Source organism: Dicentrarchus labrax, unplaced genomic scaffold (assembly GCF_905237075.1).
Source record: "Dicentrarchus labrax unplaced genomic scaffold, dlabrax2021, whole genome shotgun sequence".
Lineage (NCBI taxonomy): Eukaryota > Metazoa > Chordata > Actinopteri > Moronidae > Dicentrarchus > Dicentrarchus labrax.
In genome coordinates this window covers 7809694-7832988 of record NW_026136708.1, presented here as the reverse complement: position 1 = coordinate 7832988, position 23295 = coordinate 7809694, and the positions used below count along the sequence as shown (strand labels likewise).

The 23295-nt window shown below is 40.2% G+C and overlaps 1 protein-coding gene across 3 annotated transcripts in view; it reads right to left on the bottom strand.

Annotated features, from left to right (window-relative positions):
- Window positions 1-23295, bottom strand: part of LOC127367943 (1-phosphatidylinositol 4,5-bisphosphate phosphodiesterase beta-4) — a 68046-nt gene that overhangs the window by 44087 nt on the left and 664 nt on the right. For 2 of the 3 annotated variants that reach the window (XM_051408251.1, XM_051408253.1), the window contains exons 1-3: window positions 21915-22208; window positions 18275-18320; window positions 6309-6376 (exon numbers count right to left, since the gene is read on the bottom strand). The gene's annotated coding sequence lies outside the window, so the exon portion shown is untranslated. Of the gene's footprint in view, window positions 1-6308; window positions 6377-18274; window positions 18321-21914; window positions 22209-23295 lie in introns of those variants that run through there. The other variant, XM_051408252.1, reaches the window with a different exon arrangement.

The window sequence follows — 23295 nt, the reverse complement described above, 5'->3', positions numbered from 1 at the left end:
AAATCAATATTACAATTGCCTGCATCTGTTTTTACGTTTCATTTAGTCATTGAACTGCAGGGTGGTGTAAGAGAGGAAAATGATTGCAAAGTAAACATGTACTTACCTTAACAAGGATGGAGATCCTGTGTGTGTGTGTGTGTGTGTGTGTGTGTGTGTGTGTGTGTGTGTGTGTGTGTGTGTGTGTATAATCTGTATAAGATCTTTGATTTCACTTTTCAACCTAATTCAATTAAGGCCTAATCCAGCATGCCAATTTCTGGGCTACATGTTACTACACAAAACAGGAAACAATCTGAGTGAGGAGAGCTGAGGGACTGAGGAAAGAGTGAGTAGAAGAGTGAGTGGAAAAGCTGAATGGCGAGGCCAACCACTAATCACTACTGAAATTCCCTTTTCGCTCGTTTCAATTGATCCACATTTGGGCTCCACTTTGCTCACTGACTGTTGAGTGTCAAATGAGGTTTCTATTGCCCCTCCAGCAGTGTGTGATTTTGTGTGTGTATCCTCGCATATATCTATGTCTCTATATATGTTTTCATGTTTGTCTATGTCCATGATGGTTTGTGCCCATGTCTTTATCAACCCCCATGTGTTTTTTAGTTAGTTTTCTTTAGCCCACTCAGCTCAATGAGTCACTAACAGGACTGCATATCACTATTATTCAGAAGATAGCGTTATCCTACAGGTTGGAGAAGTGGGGTTGTGATGAGAAAATTGCAAATTTTCAAATTGTGCTGGAAAGACAAGGCATTCAAAATCAAGAAGCAACTATTTTTCTTGAAAAAAATAGGACCCGCAATTTAACTTATTACAGGCCCCTTAATTCAATTTTAAATTCTATTCAATTTTATTTCTATAGTGCCAATTCATAACAAAAGTTATCTCAGGACACTTTTCAAATAAAGTATTTTTGGCGAAATAATTTAAATACTCGATAATGGAAATTTGCACATCGTCAAAACAACAATGACGATATTATCGCAAACGATATATATCGCCCACCTCTACTTGTATTTATTGTAAATTAACCATTAACTCAATTCACAATGAGGAGGTCTGCTGCCTGAAAGGATTATTTTTGTCACATAGCTTATCATAAAGACTTTTGCGACCTGCTCATGTTTTCTTCAACAGACAACTACAGAAATACCCTTGAGCAAGGCACACAACTTGAGGTACACAACAGCTCCAGTGAAGATGCTAACAGCAAATTGTGGCAGCTCCCAGGAGTGAATGTGTCAAACTGAGAGAAAACACAAAGTGAGCACTGTGGTGAATCACATACAGACTACAACCTTACACAATGGGTTATGGGGAAATCAAGGATTAAGGATTGTTCACATAACTAAAAATAGATTCCAGCTCAGCACCACTCTCAATATTCTTGTTTCTAAACTACAAAATGTGCAACATTAATTATGGTACACTTCAATCTTCTAGTACAACCCTTTTTAGTGGGTGAAATATTTTCACAGTTCACATCAGCCTTTCTCAAGAAAACAAAGCTTGAAAAACTTAAATTAAAAATTAATTTTATTTTAAAACTTTTACACACTTACGCTTTTTAGGCTGCTCCCTCAGTGTAGCATTGTTGGGGAGAGATATAAAGTAACTACTAGTTCATAGAAATAAAAATAACCTTTATAGTCAGTTGGCTGATATATGCTTTTCTTGGGTTGTATGTATAAAAATCTGTAATGACCATTTGTTTCTCTGAGATTGTGGATAAGGAAGTATTATGCCGTTGAAAGGAAGAATGTCTTTTTTCAAGCCAAATGACCCATCTTCTTTGCCTTTTATAGTTGAGGATCACCCCACTCACTTGCAGGTTACATAATTAACTTCAGGGATGGAAACTGGCTGTCTTTCAGTCACACACACTGACTTACAGTGCCCAACTGTGGTTAGACAGAACATATGTGAACATACAAGCACTTACTGTACCCCATGCACAAATATCGTGCCAGGACATATGTAAGAATAAGACGATCCCACGTTCAAATACAGCAGTAGGAGCTCCCTCACTTTCAAACACAAGACCTTTGTCTGGTCAGTTTCCAGGATTCACCTCTACTGAACCGTAGATGAAGATGTAAATTAGTTCATAAAACACACAACCATACTGGGACACACACATCCACATACTCAAAGAGTTCTATATATAGTCATCTACATCCACCCTCTGCCAAATTGTGTTACACAAAGAATTTAACACATGGCCTAATGGACGGAGCATCCACCTAATAAATTATGGCCTAAAGCCTTTGCCAAATGGTGGCTATTAGTGTGTGTGTGTGTGTGTGTGTGTGTGTGTGTGTGTGTGTGTGTGTGTGTGTGTGTGTGTGTGTGTGTCAGAGAGAGTCTGCTGACCCGAGGGTCAATGACTACCCTCACTGAGGGAACACTGAGGCCTCTCAGAGGGAACGAGAGCAAGGAGGCGGGAAGAGAAGGAGGTGAGAGAGGGGGTAAGGGCTGTCCCTGGGTTATCAGCAGTCTTAATCAGAGGTATTTAGAGCTCTGTATGTTTGACTGTGTGTGTGCTTGCAAGTGTGTTTGTGTGTCTGTTTAAAAAGGCACTTAGTCAGGGAGTTCCCTGAATGTAATGAAGTAGAGGGGGCTGGGCTGGCGCATTAGCACACTTAACCCAACCCTATGAATGGGACACAGTTCTCTAGTCGAAACCTCCCCTGCCATCTGTAAACAGACAGCATATCAGTATCAAAACTACTTTTATTTGTAAGTATAATGGGTGCAAAAGGAATATGAAGTTAATTGGAACTGAGAAATCACAAGAAAGCAGAAACTTACAGGACTGAATCTTCAATCAGAGAACAACCCGTATCAGCAATGCAGAAAAGACTTTCACATTACTTGGGGAATCCCTTTTACAGTGATGTTTTAAGCAGCTTTGTGTGTGGAGAATGAGCCTGAAATACAGCTAGAAATCCTCAGTCTTTGTACAGTGATGAATATGTATAACTCAAGCCACCAAATGGAATATGGAAAAGATCATTTTTCATAAGGTGATGGTGAGGAGATGGTATCCGTGTCTGGTTAATAATAGAAACATCACACCGGAACGCTGGTATTAGAAAGACTTAAAAGTCTACGCAGTTGATTTTAAACAGTGTGTGGACATAGCATGGACAGAGGAGTGATGTGGATATGACTGAACAGTGAGCCTGTGAACAGTCTGTGTAAACTGCAGAACACTTATTTTCTGACAGACCTATGACTACAAAATGTAACTCAATCGCTCACTCAACTTTCTTGTTTCACTTCTATTCTGGCACATTCAAGCATTAAGTTCATATTTGCTTCTCTTATATGCAGAAATTTATATTTATATATTAACTATATTATATATATTATATATATATATATATATATATATATATATATATATATATATATTTAATATACAGTAGTTTATTTTTGCACTGCATCACTTCCTGCTGTGTTGGCCCATAAAAGAATCTGATAATACTGAAGATGCACTTTGGGCTATTTGACATTCATGTTATAATATTCCCAGAGGCATATGAGGACACAGTCAGAATATAACTCAAGGCTTAGTCTAATCTTGGCATAAATGGATTGATGTTTCATTTGGAGGTGATGAAGGTGGGTGCAGAGCAACATGCAAAAGCCTGTTAATTTGGGTGTTGAAGTTAGGTAACTGGCCTTTGCAGAGCAATGCCTGCAGAGTAGAAATACCAAATTATCCCCAAATTACTATGTTACATCACATACTCCGTGTTTCTCTGTGCTGTGTGGCACGGTGCTGTGTGTGTGTCTCATTTAGACCAGATTAGGAGGTCAAAGGTTTGGTTTTCCCAGCTACACATACCCTTCCGAGGGCTCTTCAGGGACCAGGTCTGCCCAAACATGGTCAGAAATAGTGAGGATACACATACACACACAACATATTCTGGTTGACCTATGTGAAGTGTCTGAGAAGCCTCCAGATTTCATTTGAAAATGATTAAATTTCCTTCAGATAAACTCAATCTACTTTGAGTTTACTGTTTGTGCTGGCTTCTGCAAAATGGCACCATGGGATACTTGAGACAGTGCCTGAAGGGGATTAAAATGTTCCAAATTAATGGACACTCAATAATACAAAACTTCATTTTGGAAGAGCATTGTAACATCTGAAATTCTAGCCAAAAATGAAGCCTTCCACCATTACTCCTTACTGTTGCCCATCTCAGAGAGTGACATGGGGGAATTATGGATAAGCCAGCAAGAAAATGAGTAATAAATAGAAGGTTGCAAATTTGAGACAAGGAGGACTAGGCAGGGGGAGAAAAGGCAGGGGGAGGGAGCAGGGGTTGCTAAAAAATATGGGATTTCTCCCATTGCCCAAATAAGTACCTATTAAAAGAGAATTTGTGCCCTGCTGAGCTGCCGATAAGGCAGCCAGGAGAAAGGAGCTGTGGAAATAGAACATGTCCATATAGAGAGGGGAGCTGTGGAGAGAGGGAGCAGTAAGGGGCAGAGGTTAAATGCTTCCCCAGAATGTGTGCTTTCCACTGGCGTAAACCCAGTGAAAAGAGTCCCCAAGTCCCTGCTGATTGGCTTTGCCTGAGGGCCTACTGTGAGCATGATCGAGCATAGTCAGCTGAACTATCGCCAAAGAAATTAGAGCTTTTAAAACAGTTCCACATTCAAGTGCCATGTTTACCAATGTTTGAAAACACTAATGATGAGAGACTGGAGATTTTTCATCAGGTTTTATTACTTCAGTCAACATTAGTCTTTCTCATGCAGTGAGTTTTTGACTACTAGACTGACAGAGAAAGAGAGAAGACAAAAACAGAAAGAGGAAAACCTGTTTTGACAAACACCCCACAGATGTTGCTCCTCTCTGACACCACTGGTCTCCATAGCAACCCTGCTGGCCAGTAATAGCCTCTAGCTTGCCTGGCTGCAGCGGCGTCATGAAGACGCACACACATACACCATACACACACACACACCGGCGCATTTCAGCCTCTGAATGGGATCTCAGTGCGTATTTATAGAGACAGAAGGACTCACTAGCCCACCAAGCCCAACCACCCCCTCAGGCCTTACCAGAGAACACACATATCTAAACAGAGACCATCTACCCCCATCATTAAAAGCCCTGGCCACACACATACACACACCCAGCCATAAAAACAGATCCACCAAGTCCCTCGATTCCAGTAAACAAGCCCTGTAATTGGCGATAACAGATAGCTGGGAATTATACATTAGAGCTGGCTTGTGTTGTTGCTTTCTCGGATACGTGCAAAAAGCACCAGCTGAATTGTCTTCTTAATATTTAGATGTACGCTAATTTTAACATGGAGAAATTGTGCTTTTCTCTACATATTGCAAGGCACCATCATGAACACGGAAGACATCTTCCTGTAACCAAAGCCAGTGTATTCCCACATTCACATTCTGCACAACGTAATGTTCATTCAGAGCTGAACGCTGTTGTCAACAGGTGTTCTTGGCACTTGGACCTACAGTGATAGAATAAGAGTTGATAATTTCCCCCAAAAATGAGCTAGATCAACGTTTGATCATCTCTTATACTTCGACTTGCCTCGGTGAAAAAAGACTCCTTAACTACTGTATCCTATACTTATAGCTGAGTTTAGACTAAATGTACCCACAGTATTACATCAAATCTATCCTAGTCAATATCTAGCATATACAGAGTTTCATCATCTTTTTTATTATTTAAGGCGCTTTGTAACTAACCAAAAAAAACCCACCAATAATTTAAACTGAACTGACAAGCAACAGGTGTGGGGTTGATGTAAGGCCAGCTGGCAATGCAGTGGGACAGCAACTGTTGTCTCTTGTTTGGCAATATTACAAGGTGTGTCATAGAGATCTGAAAATGGCTATTTGTACCACAATTTGATCTGTCAAGCTGCTATGTGATCATTTAAACAGGCATTAAAACTTATTCTAGGTAGGGTTAGAGTAATAACATGGAACATTACCTTTGGCAGAGAAGCTTTTGCCCCATCAAGAGAATACAGTTGATTTTGCTTTTACCAATTAATGTTGTTGGAATTCTAGGCACTAATTAAAATTTAATTTTGTTTAATTTGTTCAGTAGAGAATTAATCTTTGACGTCTGACTGTTTAATAATGACTGTCTATCGTGCGTTTCCATGTACATTAACAAGAAATGATGTTCTATTTTATAACGATGACAGCAGTTCAAGCCAGGCAGTGAGATGATGATTGCATAAAGGATTGAAAACAGTGAAAGCCTCTGTACTGTATATGTGGGAGGTAAATCTGAGTGTACTTACCAGGTGACAGACAGAGGGACAGAAAACTGAGGGGAGGGGAGGACACTGGAGGACAGCACTGGACCACTCTAAAGAGATTCATCGAGGAGAAAGGAGAGAGAGAGAGAGAGAAAGAGAGAGAAGTGAATAAAAAACAAGACAAAACAACATTAGTGAAGTGCAATTTGCAGATATTCAACGTGCTGCTGATTCCATTATTCGGCTTTGTTTCATACACTTACAGTAATATTACTGATGCTTGTGATGTCTTCAGGGGAGATCCTGACACACAAACAAGCCCTTGGACGCATAACACACACTGGGGTGTAATCACTCCCCCCCGCCTATGCTGCTCATCCTATTTGGCTTGAGCTGAATTTTAATCATTCCTCTGACTTCTGCTTAATAAACTTTTAATAGGAAGCTGCTTCCCTTAAGAAAGGCTGCCTTCGTCAGAGAGTGGTGGAAATGAGGTGGCAAATTAGACAAACAGTACCACCTCCGCATCTGCTCTGCTATAGATTTTGAGTGGTAGCTATGTCACTGAGGATAAGAGAGTGTACTAAAAGCCTAAAATGTAAATGTAAACTACAGATTGGGTCAAAGGGACAGACAGGGAGACAGAGCGAAACAGGAACAACACTATAGATGGAAAAGAGGATAATCCTCTACTTGGCAAGCAATCTCATATCCTTATGTCCGCAGCAAAGACAAGACAAATTCCTCAACATTTCCTGTACTTAGCAGTGACTGCGATTCGCCTTGTGTCACTCCTCACCTCATCATCACAGCTCCATCTTGCTTTGCCCAGTGCAGGACAGGAACTGTGGCGGTAATGGTTTCTTTATACAATCATTTTGCAAGATAAACTTAGAGTAGCATAGACATGGTAGGATAGATTTCAACAACTAAGTGGGGAAAAGTTGCTGTTCTGCAGATTGTATTTACATCTGGGATTATCCTGGTTTATTCATGTTGAATTTTGTAGGATCAGTAAAAAATTGTTTCCTGTGACAGTCCCCTTTGTTCCATTTTGCAGAAGGCTCATCATAAAGTGCATCTTTTGGGTACAGTTTGAAGAGGATAAAACAAAGGTGATTCATTAACTGGTTAACATGACCAATGGTCAATTTATGTCATATCTTCTGTTGTTTTGTTTTGTTAGATTAGATTAGATATTCTTTATTGCCCCTAAAGGGAAATTCATCTTACTCAAGTCAGTGGCATAGTACAATAAATAAATAAATTAAAAACATTTGAAACAGAAAGTGATGCCTTCTATACTAAGTCTGTGAATGTGTATTGCACATATGTGAGTGTATGTCCATGTATGAACACGTCTGTGGAGGTCGTAGTCCAGTTACTTAAAGGGTATTTATAAACATGACCAAAGTTGTTAATGAATATTGCAACAAATACAGCTATCTAACAAGGCATGCTCCAGATGTTATCCTGGAAACATTTGCCATGCCGTCATTTCCACTGTACATCATCTACACAAGCTCTCTGCCTATTACTTCCTGTATGGCCATTTCCTGAAGGATGTGTCTTTCCCAGGGGAACATCTTTAGCAACACTCAACCATCTCATGTACACCCATAAAAAAAGAAGGTTTCAAAGCAATGTCCTTAACCTTTATATTATTGAGGCCAAGTGCTGAAATAAAATTCTAATACTCTACTGTATTACAAAGGAAGCATTCTTAATTATCACTCTTTATACACACTTACATGAAAGCCAAATGAACAGGTTTATGAATTAAACAGCTCTTTATGTAACCTATGTAAATGGGTGAGGGGTTAAATTTGGTCAAAGCTTGGTTAAAATACAATCTTATTCAGATTAAAGTCAGCACGATATAATGGCTACTAGCCACATAATCTAATAACATGAGCGTATTCTGTTTCGGTTTCTAGAAACACCATTATATTTTAAGTAAACTATACACAGTAGCAACCACTTCCATCCCTATGACAGCAATTGGTCCAATGGGCAGTTATTAGGCTCTCATGTGGGCTTGAACAGATCAAGTGTGTAATCATCTAACAATGGTGGAAATTGAACAAACTGTGCCTCTAAGCCACCATGAATTATTAATATCAAGGGCAGCAAGACACATAATCAACTTGTAAACAAGGAATATTAGGGCATTTAGCTGCATACAGCCACATTTAAAGAACACAGGGGGTTGTTTTAGAATATGATATATTGTTTTGGATATTACTTTTCACGGAAAATTATTTACTTCATGAGGGAATTAAACCAAAAAAATTAAAAATAAATTAGTAATCACAAACTGCTTTCAGGATTCAATATTTCTATGACAAGTAATCTACCATTGATCCACTCAATATTGATCCAGCTCCATCCATTCTGTCTTTGGAGTCATCTGCCTCCTATCTCTCTCCCTTTCTCTCTCTCCTCTCCTTTTCATGTGGATGTGCCTCTCCCACAGTGGCAGCTTATGTGGATCAAATATTGTACATGTCAAGTGGCCTCACTGGCCAAGAGCTGTTCACAGGCCTCTTGAGCCAGGGGAGAGGATCAGTGGGTATGCTCTGAACCAAAAAAGGGAAGCCATGTCATGTATGCAGAGACCAGTATTTATGTTCTGATGAGGGTTTAGGTGAGAACACAATAGCAGGATCCAGAGAGACAATACATTTTTGTAGTAAAAAGGCTTATTAATGGACACACTGTCTGGACCAAACTAGTCCAGTAACAGACAAAATATTAAGCAGCAGTTTTGAAAACAGAGACCACTGTTGGTTCTTGAGATGCTGCTGAGTGGAAATATGGGCGCAAGCAATACTACTCTATTATTTTCTTTTCTATTCATCGGTTTTTCAACACAGAAGAACTATACTTGCAAACTAGAGTGAAAAAGTGCTACCATGGAAACTCCCAGCAAGCACCACAACCAGTGTAGTCCGGTGATGGATACACAATGTCAAACAAAGGATGGATGTACTTTGCTACCTGATGGGCTCCCTCCCTCTGCCCTTTCTGCGTGTGTTACGCGTATGTGTGTATTTTTAGAGGGTGCTATTCCAAGTAACATCCAGTGGTGCGGTAATAATTCCTTTGATTAGGGCAACAGGTAAGAGGCTGGTAATCTCACCACTGCCTGCCAGAGGATTTAAATGTTGTAAACAGTGGCAGCTTTAACATCATCACTCAACCAGCGACAGCTCTACAGGGGGAACCACACAGGGGTGCTGATTAAAAGGACAGCACTGTTAACACAGCCAACCACACACACTCCCACAGGTATCACAAGATGGGATATGGCAGGGGAAGTGACATTATCCATGTTACCTGGAATAGCCTACTCTAAAAATAGCACACAAGATCACACAAACTTTTATACACATCAACAGGAAAAATATGGTTATGAAACAAGAGAGACATGCATATATATCTTCATGTGCTATATAAAAGCAAATAACTAAAGACTGGGAGGGTGACAGCAAGGAAAATGTCTCTCATAAGCCAGTTTCGCTGTGAAGAAAATGCCAAAAGCATATGTCTCCGCCGCAGGAAATCGACCCAACCCATAGCCTGACACATAGCTCTCTGTGGGACTCACTGCTGGCTGTCTGCTGTCATGAACAGCACCTGTCAGGGTACAGAGAGGACAACTCTCATGTCAGCCCTGATGTCAGCTATGTTCCTCTTCTATATTGCTCTTTTTCGAGTCACTGTGAAGGGGACATCAAACAACACCAACTAATTCCGGCCAGAGGAGCACTCTGAGAGACACCCGCCCCTTGTTTATCATGCAGCTGTGTCCCATAGGGCCGCAGGATTTCTGAGAGGGTCCAAGTAGGGGGAGACCCAGTGAGACCTAAAAATAGGGAGGTTTATTCGTCGTATCTTCATTTCATGGATCAGATGGAAATCTAGACAAACAGGAATACCAAAGCATGATTGAACTGTATGAACGAAACTGGATGTTTTATAGTAGTACAATTTATTAAATTATGACTGTAGTATGACTTCGAGTTAGATGAGAAGATTGACACCACTCTCGTGTCTGTACGGTAAAGACGAAGCTACCGTCTAGCGTCTACTACTCTAATCAACACATTATATCTTGTTTGTTTGAGCCGCACTCAAACCTAAGTGAAATGACATGTGGTGGGTTATGTTTTTTTTGTTGTAATCACTGTGATGTTACCAGGCAACCAGCCGAGACTCTGTTTTTAGTCTTCATGCTAAGCTAAGCTAACCAGCTACTGGCTTCATATGAAGCTTACAGACATGAGAGTGGTATCAATCCTTTCATCAGACTCTCAGATCACAATCTCAAATCACAGATATGTAAGATTCAAATTGGTGAGATGTTAAATGTTAAAAAAAGGATTCTATAATTTTATAAAAAATATATTTTGGAGATTTTTGTCTGAGAAAATCTTTTTTAGTCATAATTTATCTTCAATTTCAGTGAATTGTGTTGGATTGTGAGTTGATTCTATACATCCCTACTTTTTATGATGATAACTGTATTTTTTGTATAATTTTTTACCATCGGAAATGTGCCTGGTGAAGAAATAAGAATAAGCTTTTAAATACCTACCAATTTCTTGAATGTTTTTCTTTTTTTGCAAAGTCTAAAAAACGTTATACATATGTGGCTCCAATAATACATGTGACTTATTTTTTTAATTTTTCAAAAAGCCAACCACTGGCCAGCACTGCTTTGAATGGAATGAATGACTTCAAACAACACTTCTTCCTGTCTTCTCAGTAGAATGTGGGTGAAATTGAAATGGGAGGTAAAGACGAAAGGAGAGGCGTCCTGAGAGAAGCAGAGAACAATGGTGGTGGAGAGAACGGCAGTCAGACAAAGAGAGATGCACACACCAAAACATTTCACATACACTTTGACTTTTCAATTTTTTCTTTTCTCTGTGATGCTGTCAGGAGCCGGCTCCCTGAGGGCCAAAGCGAGAGCAGTAGCCAGAGAGTAAAATCCAGGCAGAGAGAAAAGGTGAGAGGAAGAGTTTTTCTACTTAGTGAGTCATAGAGAGCGCACAGAGAAAATATCACTCCTTTTCCCCTGGAGAATGATGGACGACTGTCTTCAATAAGGACAAAATTAGGTCTGGGTGGGAGAGCACTTCAACCAATATGCTTGCTAATTAGTGGATTACATTAGCAGTCCAGAGTCCAGGGACACTGTCACAGGGACAGGTTCTTTACTACCGATGATAGGAAACCATTCAACCTCAGCTAATACTGAGAGCTATTATACAGCACAATATACAGCACAATTTGTACTGCTATGACATGGAACACTGTATAGATGAAGCCTCTGCGGAGAACTGCAGCACTTCAGTGTTACTTTAGCCCCTTTCAGACATGTAATCTGTTTAAGTGATGTCATTTTCACTTTCAAACTAAAGTCTTAAATTGTTAAATTAATATTCCATTATGACTGTACTCAAACATGACATGATCATTACAGATGACGCTGTAAGTCACACACAATAGTTGGCATCTGGTTGGCATCTGGTACTTGATAGAGAACAACAGTGAGATGGAAAATAATGATACAGAGAAAGAAAAGTGTTCTCTGTTCTCTCGCAGACTGATGTTAGTCAATTTGTGTTTGCTCAAATCACATACTTTCATGAAATTAAACCCAGGTTCCTACTTAGTGTATTTACATTCTGTAATTACCTCTCTATACAGTATATACGTTTTCATCGTTAGTGGAAGAGTCTGCCATTCCTGTGCTGGATTCAAATTGCCTACCTACGCACGCGGGATTCACAGGAAACGAGGCATGCATGTAATCTATTTCATCGAGCCTCACTGCTGACTATTCACTTTTCTGACACCACATCAGAGCTGAGTTACTGCAAATGCAAACCGAACATTTCGTATTGCTGATGCTTGATATCACAAGCATTCTTTTTATCGCCTATAGAAGAAATCACAGGAGACGTGATGCAGTATATGCTAACCACGGTAATCAAAAATGCATCTAGAAAACAAGACAACTGTCACTTGGGGCATTTTTTTCATCAATGGAACATTGGCTGCACACATCCAACTCTCCAGCTCTGCTGTTGTTGTGTGTACAGCATGATATCCGATTGAGGTTGCAATTGTTATTGACCGACATTTTTATTAAAAAAACATTTTGTTGAGTTTGTTTGGTTGCACTGTAAATAGATACACCAGCTGCTCTTCTGGTTTATTTCTAACAAAGTAGCTGCTCAATGAGTCCCAATTCTGGGACCTGTAGCAATAAACCGCACTTGTTGTTGCCACTATAACCAAATCCACTTAAATTCTAAGGATTACAACTTTAAGTACTTCACTGGATATTCATTCTCTAAGCAGGTGGCATTAAGGGAAATTTAAATTGTAGAGACAGGGACCCAGTCTAAGGTCTGACGACTGATTGTGGCCTTTTCTTCAGAAAAAAAAGAATAAAAAACATTTTTTATAGACTGTTCTGATCTGAGGCTTGACCTTGTAGGACTGCCATCATGAATTCTACAAAAAAGACGTATTGGCTAACCTCAAACCTGAGACTGACATAAAATTGCCAGTACATTTACATAATGAAGTACATGTCTGAAAGGATTATAGAATTCAAGGTCTTTGCTGAAAATAAGTACAGCAATTCCTTTCAGTGTTGTACTACAATGAAAGCAGTCATATAGTGTTTCTTTTCATCGCTGATTCAAACTCTGACAACTTGTATAACTCATCTCCCTCAGCGGGGGTTACAGAAACACAATGATTCAGTCAATTTTAAGCCAAATCTGATACATTTTGTTGTGAAATGATAAATCACATCTTTGTGAAACAGACAACAGTTATTGTTGTTGATGTCTGGCCACTTAACACCAGAGTCACTAATGGGGCATGGAGACCAATGTATGATGAAGCGGCTGGATTAAGTGCAGTTTAGAAAAACTGTATAATATATGATATATACGCTATTTATAGAATTTCCTATTCGTCCTCATGTGGTATAATTGTCATTTAGGGGGGGGGGAAATGACTCCCAGCTTTTGCCAAAGTAAGATTTATGACACTCCTCTTATGATGTGCTTTGATTGTGGCACTTTTCTAAACTTTACATTACTTCCACAGTTTGTTATGATAGCCATCTAATGGATTCATGTGCTAAGCCCTGAGGTTTGTTTAAATGACATGCGCGAAGTGTTTCATGAAAAATGGCTGGGGGCCTTTGACAAATATCTGGCACTGGTTGGAAATTCAAGTGAGGGAGCTGTTTGTCTGTTATGCTGTGTGTTTATACTCAGCCTAAAATTTGCTTGTTTCCCTCAGTCCTCCAGTTCAGGGAGCATTTATTTATTTATTTGTTTAGATAAAAATGCCCTACAAAAACACCATTAAAATCTTTGTCTTTTAATTCATAAAACAAAGAAGTACATAAATTAGGCCAATATTAAATACTTCACGCTTTTCCACTCGGGGATATCTGCACAAAACCAGGCATTCCCTCGCAGCCATTAGATTATGCAAGTCAATAATAAAATAGAGACAATGGTGCCGTGCTCTGTATTCTGCATTTCAACCTAACGGAGCAGGATAAGTGATAAGGCCAGCTGCTAAATATTACATAATTGCTTGGACTTGTTATCCTGTATAGTAGTGGGCTGATTAAAGATGCTCTTCTGGCACATGCTGTGCACATGCTGCACACACACACACACACACACACACACACACACACACACACACACACACACACACACACACACACACACACACACACACACACACACACACACACACACACACACACACACACACACACACACACACACACATCATGTCTCTCTCTCCCTTTCCCAGACAGACAAGAGCAGTGCTGTGAGAAAAAAAAAAAAAAAAAGAGGAAGAAGCAACATTCCTGCTGTTTATCTAGTCATCTGATCTGGCAAGCGAGTCATGTGTTGGAGCTGTGTTAGAGGCTCGACACCATGCTTTGGGCTAACCCTGGCCTAATGTATTCTGCTATGTATTTAGCGTCTCTGTTTACTCTTTCAAACTGCTCTTTAGCTTAATGTGAATAAGTCGCATACCCTCTGAAACACACAAATGCTTGCTTCTGTTTCTTTTTAGAAACCAGTTTTCTCACCCCACAACCAGCAGATTTTCTCTTTTTCTCTGCCTAATGAAGCCAATGTTGTAGGAAACCCAGAACCACAACCTGCTCTGCTTCAGAGATGGGATCTCTAGTGATCAAAGGACAATTTTGATTAGCTTGCTCTCTTTATGTCACACAAGCACATAAATTGTTACATATATAGACAATATACAACCAATCGATAGTTAAGTGTTTCTAAAGGTTTCCACCATCAAATACTGACAGTGTGATAAACGTACTAATTATTTTGCTGACTTCAATGATCCTCGTCAGTGTATTGTAAAGCCCTGTTCTCTCTATTATTGGGCTGGCTGGGTAATAATAGCTATCTGGGAGAGGAAGGTACAGAATCAAGTTTTGCATTCTAGAGCGAAGGTCGACAGTTTAATTGGAAGTGCAAATTGCGTTCACATGTATCCCCATAGTGGATTGAGCCATGGGTAAAGTGAATGTGCACACCGCGAGTGTGTATTTAAAAGAAGATGGGGGGATGGAAGGAGGGAAGAAACAAAGAGTGCTGGGTAATAGCTCTCCTTTTCAACTTCAGCATATTTTTAGAGCCACGCGTGTTTCTGAGCTACAATTATCATTACTGAAGTGTTGTTTTTACTCTTCGAAGCCTCTTTCACACAAACCAGGATGCTCCCGCTGCCTCCTACTGAATCAGCTAGGCTAATGCTGCCAATTTTTTGTTAAGAAAGAGTAAATATTGACTTGATGACGGCAGCTCCCCTCAGTTGGTGTGAGAGTAAGCGTCTCCCTCTCTTTCTGTCCGCTTTGCTTTCCGCTCTCCCTCTCACTCTCTGCTGCTGGCTGAGAGTCTGCAGAGAATTCCCCTGTCATTAGATTCACCCTCCAGCCACACTTACCCTTGTATTGAAGACGCACACGCTTCATCATTGATCTCTCTTTCTTTAAGCAGCAAACACTGTGCTTGCATATTAATCTACAACATCTGGACCAGTCAGGCCATGTTTTGATGAGCTGTCTTGTATTTGAAGCTGAGACTGATAGAGTGGAGTTTATCAGTGCATGGAGCAGAGGGTGATGATGGGATTTACTGAGCCTTTTAGCAGTGTCACAGACCAGTAGAACCGAGCACCCGTGATGATAAAGTGTTTCATGTAGTATCTTAAAAGGTTTTCTATGCTTTTCTAAGTGCTCATCCTGAGTAACCTTTTTAGTTATACCTGATCTTACATAGACAATGTTCTTTGACTCAAGTCTATGTAGTTTGTGTTGCTTAAGCAGACGTACACATTCCAACTTTTTATCACAACTACAGTCATACAGTCCTTAGAAATTATATTCTTGAACACTGAATTGCACATATATTCATTCAGAAACAATGATTGAGCATCTCCCTTCCCTCACTTTACGTATTACAAAACAAGCTTCAGCACATTTAGATGAACATGATACTGTTTTCATTTTACGATTTCAGAGGGGCCATTTTATTTCTACTTCTGCCATCATTTAAAGCTCCTGTTCCTTTGAAAGTGACACCTTGTCAGTCCGGATGCAGCCTTAAGTGACTGTCACATCCATATTTTCAATGAATGTCAAGGTCTGAAAATGGAGCGGAGGGTAGGGCAGCCTTTCAGTGTGCTGGATCCATGCAAACACTTGAAATAGGAATTGATTTAGGTATGTTGACTCTGCTGCTGCTGGTACAGACATTGCTGATGTATGACCGCTGCTGCTACTAATAGCATCTGAGTTTTCACCGTTTGGAAGAATTGAATAGAGGTGCTTCATCAGAGGAGGCACCATTGAATTTAACATTGGATGAGTCTAATGTTCTTTATTATTACTTCTGTTTCATATGAAAGAACACTGAGCTCAACATGTCATAACACACTAGAGGTGGCAGTTTACTACAGAAATGCTCTAGGCCTATTACATGAAAAAAGGCTTTAAGCATTGTTATTGCTTAAAGGGATTTCAATCAAATGTAATTCAACCGATACTGATGAACTGAGCTTTGTGTAACTGTGTATTCACATTTTTAAAATATTTTTACACGCTGGGTAGTTAATATGTTACCAGAAACATACCTTAACATTAGAAAAAGCACTTTCCGTGCTGTACCAAATACATGTTGAAACAAACTGAGAAACATGAACTGTGTCTATTGTGACCCATTTTATTCCTCACTGACCACAAAGAGGAGAATTTAGTTTCCTTCTGTCATATCTTTGCACCATCTTTGCATCCATTTTGTCTTATGCAGCCACATAAGACAAAATCGAAAACTGAGTGCTCCGGTGTGTGCTTCTTCATCTATTGAATTGGTCCTAGGCTGAAATACCACAAGAGAATTTTGAAAAAGTTTTAGTGTTCCCAGCAAGATTGGTACCCCTGATCAAAGACTTGGCCAATTGACCTGGTAATGTGAAAAGCCATACACAGGTTTGGTATTTACAAACTGAAGAGGACTAGCTTATAATACACTCAAGGAATTACAAGCATAACAACCATTTTAATAAAAGAGCTGTTGAATTATATCTTTCTTCCCTCAGCACATACAACTGAATATTATTACATACAAAATATATCAACAGTTTATACCAAGTAGCCAGGAAATAACAGGGTTCTGACATTTCAAACATCAGCAGGATAATCTCAGATATATCAGACATATTTATGAATTGAGAGATGAAACGGTATGTGAAATCTGTCATTCAGTATGTGATGATTTATATTTAAAAAATAGTTTCAGATTATAAAGTCTCTTAATATAGCTTATTTCTGCCATTGTGCTGATGCTTTGCTCAATATAGAAATAACTGCATGTCACTATTCTTGCAAGTTGGTCAGGATTCAAGCTATTAAACTAGACCTGTGTTACTGTTTCTAAAACAAATTCTATCTCTTCTTTCATTTTTTTTTTTAAACAATATTATAGTGGTATTTTTCTATTCATGGTCGTATGTCTTAAAAACATAAAGACAACAATGAAGCAAATATAATTTAGTAAAAATGAAAATGTATAGCTCTCTCGTCTATAAAAATCTACAAATTAATCAGGCCCAGCCAACAGACAGCCATCATGCTACACATCACATCATTAATACATATTACATAATTAATACAGAATATATTATAGAGAGCAATCACATCTCAGCCCCATTACAGTTTCTAGCCTAGCATGAGGGAGCACATAGCAGCAGCAGCAGCAGCAGTCACGCAACCTGCTTATTAATGAGTGATGTCTGGCTGTGGATCGGCGAACGTTGCACATCAGTCTTGTATGAAAGATACGGTGAAAAATTAGGCCTCATGCTTCCATCATTCTGCGCAAATCCAATAAAATGTCAGTCGGTTCCAGCTCTCAATGCAACTGGTTTGCAATGTTGAACACTTGGAAGATAAAAGCATATCTGTATTCTTTAATGAGACCTCAACTACAGACAAAATAAGAGTCAGGTGCATACGTGCGCTAAATATTAGATGGTCAGGAAATTCCTTATCATTCCTTGCATTCTTGATGGTTGTTGCTTTTTGGTTTCCCCCTTGTTTTTGTGTATCCAGAAGCACATTAGATTACACGCTGAGACATGCAGATTACATAACTTGTCCGGTAGGCCTACAGGCAGGATGAGGCCATATGTTTCATACACATTTATGCACACACTAAGCTATTTATATGCAATCATGAACTGGGTGCTCTGAGAAGAAGAAACTAATATTGAAGAGGTTATACTAAATTCTGGGAATAGAGCCTTTTCATCAATTGCTACCAGATGGTAGACAAAACCTAACAGGAACAGAATAAAAATAACATAGGAAAAATAAATGTGGACTGCAGCAGTGACCACTGGCAGTGAACAACCACAAAACTCACCAGTTCAGCATCAATAACGTTCAGCGGGAGAAGCTCATGTCTTGGCCTGCAGAGACAAAAAAGGACATACGGTAAGAAGGGGAGAGAATTTCATAAATCAGAGAGGCCTGAATCTGGACTTATTTGGCTGAGGTCTAAAACCCTGCTATACAGTAGGCAGGAGCTGAGACAAACCACACAGAGAGGCAAGCACATACCACATCCCGATACTCCCCTGCCAAGGAAAACAGAAAGTAAATCACAATATCGACAAACAGCTTCACAACAGCCTTAGCTTGTCAGACTTTAACAATAATGACAGACATGCCGAGGGCTGGGATTCAACATGTTTTCGACATACTACCACAACATCCTGTCAGTTGGTGTGCAAGGCTGCCTGTCTGTTGACCTATCAATCCATCTGTCTACACTTCCAGATCTCTCTGTGAGGCCTTAAAACATCTATGGAGGTTGACTGACGGCTTTGTCAAGGCTGTTGTGAGAAGAAACTGCACTGTGATAAAAACGCAATAGCCCTATCAAAACAAAAGGGATAGAGAGCTGGAGACAGCCAAGCTAATCAAGACCAGACCCTCATAATTATAAAAAGAAGCAGCACAAAATAAATAAAGAGAGGAAACGAGCGAGGGAGCAAGCCAGCCTTCATAAAGGAAAAACAAGCAATCGAGATGTACAGTAAACTGGCAGGCAGGGGGATGGATTCCAACGCAAGTCCCACTAGAGAAAACCTCTAACCTTGAGCAATTCAATATGATGCTGGCAAGTACGCCATTGTGAAAACATACAAACAGAGAAAAAGAGATTTTTCTCACTTCATTGCCGCTTGGACCAAACCCTCCAGCTACACTGCAGCTCACCATAGGAATACAAGTATTCCAAAAGATAAGAGTGGGCAATGTGTGCCTTAGACGGTTCATAGCCTCATCAACCTAATCTATGGCTGCAACACAGTCAATTTCACTTTGCCAATCGTGACAAATGCCAGGCTTGGCATGTGTGTGGCATGGCGTTTACTTTTCTTTCTCCGTTATATGTTGTCTTTTTTATCCAAGAGTCAAAAGGCAGTTTTGTAATTAGCTTCTCTGTGACTCAAGCGAAGATATTTTTATTCTGTCTGGCTAAATGCACAGATATTGAAAAAAAATATACTGCAATGTACCTTCAATCCAGCCAATTCTGAACAGTAAATTAAATCGCACCCCCACCGCCTGCATTGCACAGAGTACACTTTCATGCTATGCATTTCAAGCTGGACACGTAACGGTGATTTCAGTCAGTTTAGAACAAAACAGCAACCAGGCCCACTTTGTGTGTGTGGGGTTACACCAATCAGATGGAGGAGGAAAATATTGAATTTCTTAAAGCTAAATGAGTATCAAATTAGCCAGGAAAACTCTCAAAATTGGGCCAGTCAGTGCTCACAAAATCTACAAATTCTCCAAAGAATATTATAGAATAACCGCAATGAAATACAATTTCAGCATAATCGTATGGGAGACATGGTAATTATGAAAAGGTGATCATAGGACGCAAAAAGCGCATTCAGTTTTGTTCCTAAAATCATTAAAACTGATAATAATGTGATAATTATGGTCACAGTAAATAAATCGCAAATAATAGGGATTACCATTACAGTTCTAATCATGCAGCCATGCTATTATCAAATTAACATAAATAACCAAATAATTCTATCAAAAGCACTGACCACTGAGCGCACCAAAGACATAACACTTAGAACGTCATCTGGTCCAAAAAAAGAAAATAATAAAAAACCTGCACACCCTGAGTTAGCCTTTAAGCTTCTTAGTCCACTTTTATTCATCAAACTGCTCCACAGTCCAGGTTTAAGCCACAGGTAAGGGATTGTTATTCTGTGAGGGAGGGTAATGTTTGCCTCTGTAATCACCACTGAAACGTACGCTGCAATGTCAATAAGTCACTCACAGCAGAATTCGTTTTTCTTTACATAATATTTGCGATCTTTCATGGGCAGCAGAGGACATACTTTAGAAGGAGACATGGGGGGCAACCTTCTGCAATTGTAGAATAATAGACAATGAGGCACACTGCGGTCCCTGACCAAACGCCTGTTGAGATTAGATATAGCAGCCAAACAACATTTTGAATAAACTTTCATACACCTGTGCTGCATTTTACAGGAAGAAAACAGGGCTCCTCTGCAATTATGGCTCATAACGTATAGGTGGACAGAGGACAAGTCGTGTGAACAGGTGGAACAGCTGATGCAACAAGTTTGTAAAGACACCATCTACATCGATTCATCAATTCATTTTAAAGGCTTCCAAGCCAAGCCTTGAACAAAATAACACATTATGGGCTATTTGCAGTGCAAATAAGCCTGCAGTTACCCACTGGTTATTCCTGAACAAATAACACTCTCTACCTCCAGGGTGTGTGTGATAGAACAGGTTTTGAAAATAGAAACCTGTTGTCTGACTATGTCAAATTCAGCAATGCTGTCATTTGTGCCGGCTTCAAAGAAAGCCACTTTTTACATATTCCCCCCCCACCAATAAAAATAGAGAAGTTCCAGACAACTAAGAGCATCATTGTCAAGGTAACAACACTGAAATCTAATATTCCTAATGTTTTTCACTTATCACTGATGCAAGTGGGCTGAATGCACTGAAGTGACCAAATACAAACTTTGGTAGATTTAACACCAAAATCCGACACTGTTTCGTGATCTTACTGCTCATTGTTTGAATACTGATATGACATTGAAGGCAGATTTAAAAATATTTGTTTTTCTAAGAAACTAGTACTTTCTGGTTGCCCTGTCGGTGAATCAATGACACCTTGCTGTCTGGGATGTATGCATGTCAGCTGCAGCTCCCAGATTCATGTAGCTGCCTACCCGACTAGCAGCAGCAGTCTTTGAATGCACCAGTTCAACAGATTAAATTGACATTGTATTAAAATTCTCTGGCAGGTCGGTGGGGTGGGATGGGAACATTACAGTGCTGCAACCCACCATGTACACACATCTGTGTAAATATAAGAAGTAAAAAGCCAGGTTAATATCGGTTTGTCCGTTGACTTTTATGGCCACTGTGCAGTTGTGCAGTGTGCCTGTCATCGGCCGGCTGGCTTCTTATCTGTCCCGCTACAGCTAGCTCCACTGGCTAGCCTCCCAGCCGTTGGAAACATCAATAACCCCCGCATTTCATCAAGTTTACAAGCCGCGGCGGCTCTCTGTTGTATCGTATTTACCGGGAAAATAAGCCACTGCGCCGTACAAAGCGAGAGTAAACACGATATTAAATTGCTAAAGGACCATTTTAATGCGTTTGGCTAGCTAGCTAGCAAAAGGCTACTGTATCCAGCTGTGTGTGTGTGTGTGTGTGTGTGTGTGTGTGTGTGTGTGTGTGACACAGAGACAGAGTGAGAGGATGTGTGATGTCTGAATGATGCGAGCAGGATTTGGAGTGAGCCTCTGAAAGCTAGCGTGATGGAGTTCAAATGAAAGGTCCTGTCTCAACAGCATCCGTCTAACAGCTAAACTAACACTGAATTCAACACAGTCGTTTAAACGGAGCAGCCAGCACAGTAACTCTCAATATACCGTTAGCAGCTATGAGAGACATTTCAGATAGGATTGTGTTTGTTTGTTTCTTACGTGATTTCGGTTCTGGAGACGGGTCGGGACGGGTTTAATCCAACGGCGGAAAGAAATGATGCTTTGCAGAGTCCGGGTCGGGGTTTTCTCTCTCTGTCTGTACCTGTCTGTGTCTTCCAGCTGCTGCCGCCGCTGCTGCTGCTGCTGCTTTACCCCGTCTTCCTCCGACTGTGTGCTCTGTCTCACTGCTGCCGGAGTGTCCCGGTTCTCTTGTACCACTCGCCCTCCAGTGGAGAATGAACAGCCCTGATGCGCTTTGATTAGGAACCCCTCTTCAGCTAGGCAGCGCGCGCCACTCCCCCCTCCCCCCGCCGCCCCCCCCCCTCACTCTAAACGTGCCTGCGCGTGAGTGTCTGTGTGCGCGCGCGTGAGTGTGTGTATGAGAGTGAATGAGTGTGCCTTGGGTTGACAGAGTGAGTCATCCAGCAGAACCAGATCCCAGCTCCTCCCTGCTCTTCTAACAGCTGACTACTGTAGCCGCCATGCGTTGATAAAGACAAACACTGCCTCCCCCTCCTCCCTTTAAAGACACTGTAATGCTGCTCCTGCTTCATAGAGACTACTGTGTGTGTGTGTGTGTGTGTGTGTGACTCACAGGCGTTTTTTTTTAACTCAAATCTTTGGCATTACTTCATGTAATAAAACTGCAGCAGTGTAGTAGAGGGGTTTTCTATAGAATATAAAATAGCTGATTTTTTTTACCAATCTTTTTTTAGGCTGACATGAATCTTTATGACATTAATTCATTATCATAATTGTTGTAAGTCGTTTAAGTTATGCTGTGATAAATTGTGGTGTAAATCAGCATCAGCACATACACATTAAATGCAACTTCCTGTATAAAATAGGAAGATAGCAGTCTTTGGGAAGCTATAGTGACATGAAATGCATCTTCTTCTGTAGAAAATGGTGAAGCATGGCTGTTCCAGCAAATTAGTATTGCTCGGCTATAAAGTCTGAGGACTTTATAGAAAAGACAGAGAGATTTAAAAAGAGTGGCCAAAATAGATGCTGCACAGGCCAAGACATCCTGATTTTTTGTCTCTAACATGGACCAAGCTCCAAAAACCTACAATTCCCACAATGCAACTAAATAGTATTTTATTACACTGTCCCTCCCAGGTCAAGGCCCATGCATTTCAAACTCTCCAAGTTTGTAATGCAGGCTCCATAACAACTCCAAATAACCCTGATGACATTATGAGGTCCTCCAGAGCCACAGACGATATTATAATGTACTATAATAACTGTTTTCACTAAGTAGTACCCTCAATGATGTGTAAACTGAAATCTTCGGAGCACCTCTTTATTGTTTCCCAATTCCTGTGCCACAGAATACTTAAGTAGACTACCTGCTGTAACACTAGAAGGGCAGTCCCCA